The sequence below is a fragment of the Podarcis erhardii genome (assembly GCF_964252035.2).
Source record: "Podarcis erhardii genome assembly, chromosome: Z".
NCBI classification, from domain to species: domain Eukaryota; kingdom Metazoa; phylum Chordata; class Lepidosauria; order Squamata; family Lacertidae; genus Podarcis; species Podarcis erhardii.
The window spans coordinates 7,621,881-7,627,880 of NC_138504.1; positions in this window are offsets into that span (position 1 = coordinate 7,621,881).

The window sequence follows — 6,000 nt, forward strand, 5'->3', positions numbered from 1 at the left end:
AAGACTGGAAAAAACAAAGCCATACTTCCCCTGCCCACCCCCTAATAGTCTTAAGAGGGTCCCTTCTCCAATCTTAAGAGAGTGGCTGAAAATTCCCTTCCAGCAGTGGCAGTTCTAATCCTAATTCTAAATCTTAGGCACGGTATTGTGCCCAGAGCTCGGAAACTGCTCACATTAATGAAATTCCCTAGAACAATGGGAGTTTCAAATGTTGATCAGCAATGGGGACTGGGTGAGCACAGAGGGCTCCCTCTGCATGCTCACTTAGCCCTGGCACTGATGGGCTGGCACTCACAAGCTGGGTGGGGGCAGAGGGCAGAGTTTGAAGAGCACCCTCCATGCCCTCCCGGTGGGGACAGAATGCAAAGGGTGCTCACGTGCCAGGCAGGGGCTGGGTGAACACACGGAGCAAGTCCTCTGCACTCACCCAGTTTCCACCGCTGACAGGGGGCGCTTGTGCGCCAGGGTGCTGGGCGCATACGGGGGAAGTGCCTAGTTCCCACACCCCAAGATCCTGTGCCAGCTCCAGGACCACCTGAACCCTTATATCCCAGCTCAGTCACTGATATCATTGGCAGAAGCATTTGCTTAATATTCCCTGAGTTTGTGAGGCTTATTTAGCAACAACAAGAGACTGAGCCTTTAATGTCATTGGCCCAGTATTGAGAAATATTCAGCGGGCACCTTCCATGCCAACTTATAAATGCCTTCTGAAACCTTTTCTGTTCAATCAGGCTTATTCAGGCAATTAAAAATACATCTTTCCTCAAGAGTTAGACAATTTCTGACTTGAACTACTTTATATGGTTTTTGTTGTATGGTTTTATGCATAACGGTTGTAAACCACTCTGGTTTTTTTATGACTAGCAGCATATAAATAGTTTTTTGACTAATTAAATAAAATCTAATATTGCAGAAAGGGATGTATGGAGGCTGAGAGAATCTTGACCAGCTACCTTTTTTTTTTTTTTTTTAAAGTCTCAGTAATTATGCTGGATCAGCTTTTTTGTAGCAACATGGACCTGCTGTGAATATGTGGTTTTCTAATTGATATAGTAGCTTAGGGAAGGCAGATGCATAAGGGCTAACTTCAGATCCTCATATAGGTAGCATGGGATTCACAAGCAGACCTGGGACCATCACATTATTTCAGCTTAAGCTGCCTAACAGGGTTGTTGTGAGGAATAAACAGAAGGAAGCCCTTGTATAGGTCCCTGAGTTATTTTTTTAAAGGGTGAGATTTCTATATGCCATGAATAAACAATAACTTTAAATAAATTTGAACAAATGTTGTTTTTGAAGAGAATGGACTTCAGGCTGTTGTTGTTGTTTTTTCAGTGAACATGACCTAAGTCATGTTCCCTTCTTCACAAACTTCTAGGGGCAGCATGCCAGAGGCAAAAGTGTATGGAGCAATGAATTCTATTTTTTTTTTTTTTTACCTTTGTACAGTAGTCTGGTTTCTACACACCCACACCACTCTGTCCACCATCCAGGCAAACAAGAGTTCAAGGACATGTTCCAGCCAACTAGAAACACTCAAGAAGAGCATGGTGTCAGGTTGATGAGGGTCTAGAATGAAGAGGCATGGCTTGTTGTTGTTGTTGTTTAGTCGTTTAGTCGTGTCCGACTCTTCGTGACCCCATGGACCAGAGCACGCCAGGCACTTCTGTCTTCCACTGCCTCCCGCAGTTTGGTCAGACTCATGTTTGTAGCTTCGAAGACACTATCCAACCATCTTGTCCTCTGTCGTCCCCTTCTCCTTGTGCCCTCCATCTTTCCCAACATCAGGGTCTTTTCCAGGGAGTCTTCTCTTCTCATGAGGTGGCCAAAGTATTGGAGCCTCAGCTTCACGATCTGTCCTTCCAGTGAGCACTCAGAGGCATGGCTAGGGTGAATGTATTGCCTGGTGAGATTCCTGAGGGGCAAATAGAGAAACATGGAGGGCCGCATTCCCCACCCCACCCCGGCTCTAAAATCTTTGGGGACAATTAAATATGTGTCTGACTGTGTCTCTGGCCATATTCACGCCATACATTCCAAGCACTGTGATACCACTTTGAATTGGCATGGCTTCCACCCCCACCCCCCGAATTCTGGGAGCAGTCTTTGGTAAGGCTGCTCAGAGTTGTTAGGAGACCCCTATCCCACTCACAGAGCTACAGTTTGTGGAGTTCCCTGTTTAACCATTCTGGGAATTAAATCTCTGTGAAGGGAATAGGGGCTTTCTGTTAATTCTGAGCATTCAACACAAGCTACAGCTCCCAGAATACTTGGGGGGAGGGGAGCCATGACTCCTTAAAGTTGTGCCATAGTGCTTTAAACATATGGTGTGAATGGCCTAAGTCTGCCTCTCTTACAAACCTTACATGATGCTGCTTAAACACATACATGGAAGTTTGCACAGTAAATTTCCCTTGAAGCAAAGAAGGAAGCCCACTGGGAATTCTAGGTGTCATTCCTCATGCTTGCATGCGCGCGCACACACACACACACACCCAAAAAAAAAAAAAGTGAAGCAGAGTGACTTTCAAGACAAAATGTAAAATAAAGCTACTTTGCAGACAACCATAGGCAGGTTTCAAGGAGAGGGGGAGAGGCATACAGAAGAGCCAGCAAAGCTTTTGAGCACAGGAAAAATCCTGACTGGGTCAGCATAAAGCATCTAAGACAATACATATTTAAGCAGTGCAATCCAGGTAGAAAAATTGCTTGACAGTTGCGTAGAAGCCTTATTCTTTCAGCAATAAATTGTCAAGCATTGTCAAAGCAGTAAAGGTTACCAGTGAAATATTTGCTGGAGCATTACCCAAGATTTCAATACATACAGTTTAGAAAGAGCAATTTCCCCCCAGTTCTATTCCTTTGTTGTCTCCTGAGTTTGTTCTGCCCCCTGGCATTCCAACTCCCCTTGAATTTCCCAGGAAAGCCTTCTAACAGCAACCACAATTTGCTGAAGGCTGGTCCTGATAGCTTGGGTGGGGGTTATTGGGTTGTTGTTTTTATGGTAGTTTGTGGTTTTCTATTCTGATTTTATTCTGTGAACCGCCAAGACCTCCAGGTGTAGGGTGGTATATAAATTCTATTATTATTATTATTATTATTATTATTATTATTATTATTATTATTATTATTATTAGACAGCAACAGCCATCCATAAGACCTGAGGACAAGGGGCATGGGGTTCAAGGGAGTCACAATATTTTTCAGAAATGCAAAATATTTTTTTTCAAAGAAAACTAAGGGGAAAGATGGAATTTCTGCAACAGCCTAATGAGGACTGAGCATGCTCAGTGGGCCTAGATTACCAGCAGACCACTTGCTGATGGTGAGGAACCAAAGATCAGGTGAGAGGAGAAAGAGAATGGTGTATCCTAGAAAGGAGCATAGTTGATTGACTGGAACCCTGAAGCACACTGCACTGTTATATTTCTTGCATGCCTCATTTGTTACCACAATGAATTATGGAATTTGAACATGAATTTGATGCAGATTTCAGTTCCACCATCTCCCTTGCCCCACAAGTTACTGAAGCACACAGATTGATAAAACAGTGCCTCATCATCATCATCATCATCTCAGTGTGATTCAAGGAGACATCAGCAGAGAGGACAGGCCTGTCTGTGCCACACCCTGCCCTGCATGTCCTCAGTTATTGAAGAAAGAATTGCCTGCTGGTCTAGCCAGCTTCTGTATATCCTGTCCTTTGCCTCAGGCAGCATAATGACTTTGACTGGTCCTGTTGTGACCTAGCATAGCATTGCACCAAGATTATTTTTGTGCAGTGTTACATTGGCATCTGAATGAAGTCAAGTACGTTGGTAATGTGGCATCTGAATATAGACTGCATTTTTAATCAAGACTTATATTGGCTTATATCTTGATCAGGTTCCTAAATTAAATGGGCTTAGATTTTCAAATGTTTCATGCCAGGCAGAGAAAACCTTGGCCATTCTCCTAAGACAAGGGGGCCCCATTGATTTATAGTAGAAAAACAATTCTCAAAGTCATAAAAAGAGGAAATTAAAGGCTGAGAAAACACCATTAGGAATGGGGAAAATAATACCATTTGCCTCCCAGTAAAATGAGCCATATCTTCTTCCTAAGGTTGAAAGGCCAAGAGCTAATGGGAGAAGCATCTAGCTGGCTGGGAAAGGAGGGGGAAAGGGGGAGGTGTACACTGAAGAGGTTTCTTTTTAAAAGCTGTGTTTTACTGAGTTCCTTCCTTTTTACTTTGAAAAGCTTTATTCTTTTAAGAGGCTACCTATGATAAATGTATGAAATATATTAGCTTAAATATATTGGCTTAAATGTAATTATGCAAAGGATTTAAGAAATGCTAGATTCTTATTTCATAGAGTCATATTGCAATAGGAGACCAGAGGGGCAAATGAGCCAAGCCCCCCTGCCAGACAGAAGACGCCATCCAAGCAGTCTTGATATATAGTTGTCAGGCATTTGTTTAGAAACCTTAAATGAAGGAAATCTTTCAATGTTGATGTGAAACTCAAGATCCTTGACATCTGTTGAACATAAAAATGTAAGATTAACCATTTGTTTTAGAAGGCAATAGGGCAAGGAGGGCAAGAGGTGAGCTGGTAATTAAGATTCCATGTAAGATATATTATTACTTATATGTCATATATATAGCTCTTTGTCTCCCTTATAAGGGCAAGGAAGTGGGTGTATCTTTTGTGGGTGTATCTTTTGTGATTGGTTCTAGCAAACAGCCAATAGGAATTTCAACCAGGCTGATTGGACAGAGGCAGCCACAGGAGGAGCAAAGGGGGCTGGATTAAGGGAATATAAGTGCTGGCCAGAATGGCAGGAGGCCAGGCCAGAGCTTGGTAACCATGTACCACTGTGCCTCTTATTTATTTGTCTGACAAATAAATTATTATTTTAATTTCTCTATTGCTGCGTTGAATATTTCATTCCAGCTAAGCGTTAACCACAAGCAGGGTGCTACAGTAAAACACCACACACAATCACATGGAACACAGACAAACATACAGCCACTTCAAGAGTGCATAATGTATTGTGCCTCCCTACTTTTGAAAAGGGGAAAACATAAGTTTCACCTTCTTGAGTGAATAATTCTATTCCTCATATGACTACCTCAGTCTACAGAAATGGCAAGGTTACCGGTGCTCACAATACTTGCTCCACATTGTAACAAAATCAGTCTTCAGAAGAAGTCCTTGCCTGTTGAAACCAGGCAGGCACCTTTTCAGCACATGCTTCAGTGTAATATGTGAACAAACTTACTATTGAATGGAGTTCATAAAAGAATCCAATAAATCAAGAAAGAGCTCACACATTTGCCTGCTTTAAGAAGGAAAGAATGATAGTTTACATTTAACCCATCTCACAAGGAACAGCGTAACAGTGGGATACAAAAGGTCTCTGAGCAGTCTTTCGCTTTAGGATGTATTTCTATAGATCTTGAAAGATTTGTGAAGAACATTTAAATTCTAAGCAGTTGCTTCAGCTCATATGTATCCTATGCACATAAAGACTTTGCACTGTTCCAAGACTATGTACGTGAGAGAGAGAAGGGAAGCCACAAATAACACAGAGAAGTGGGCATTTCTATAAGTCAAATTGTATGCTAACCGCACCATGAACCCAACCAAAACATTTGCCTTCTGGTTTGAGAGTTTATGCTTCCTTTGGGTAATAAAAGGAAGAAAATTCAAAGCACTAGTGACACGTCCTTTGGGGTCCCGGTGACCTTAAGCTGCAGTCAGCTTTTCTGCTCACATTTGTTCTTAGACAAGGAGAACAGAGCTGATCTAGGCAGAAAATACCAGAACATAAAATGAGTTCTGCTAGATCAGACCAAAGGTTGATCTACTCTAGTCCAGCATCCTACTTAGTCCAGCATCCTTTTCCCCACAGTATTGGACCAGATGCCTATGACAAAGTAGAGGCCTCATTGAGATTGGATGATTCTGCCTCCTCACTCTAAAGCCAAGAAAAAACTGGCCAGTGAGACTT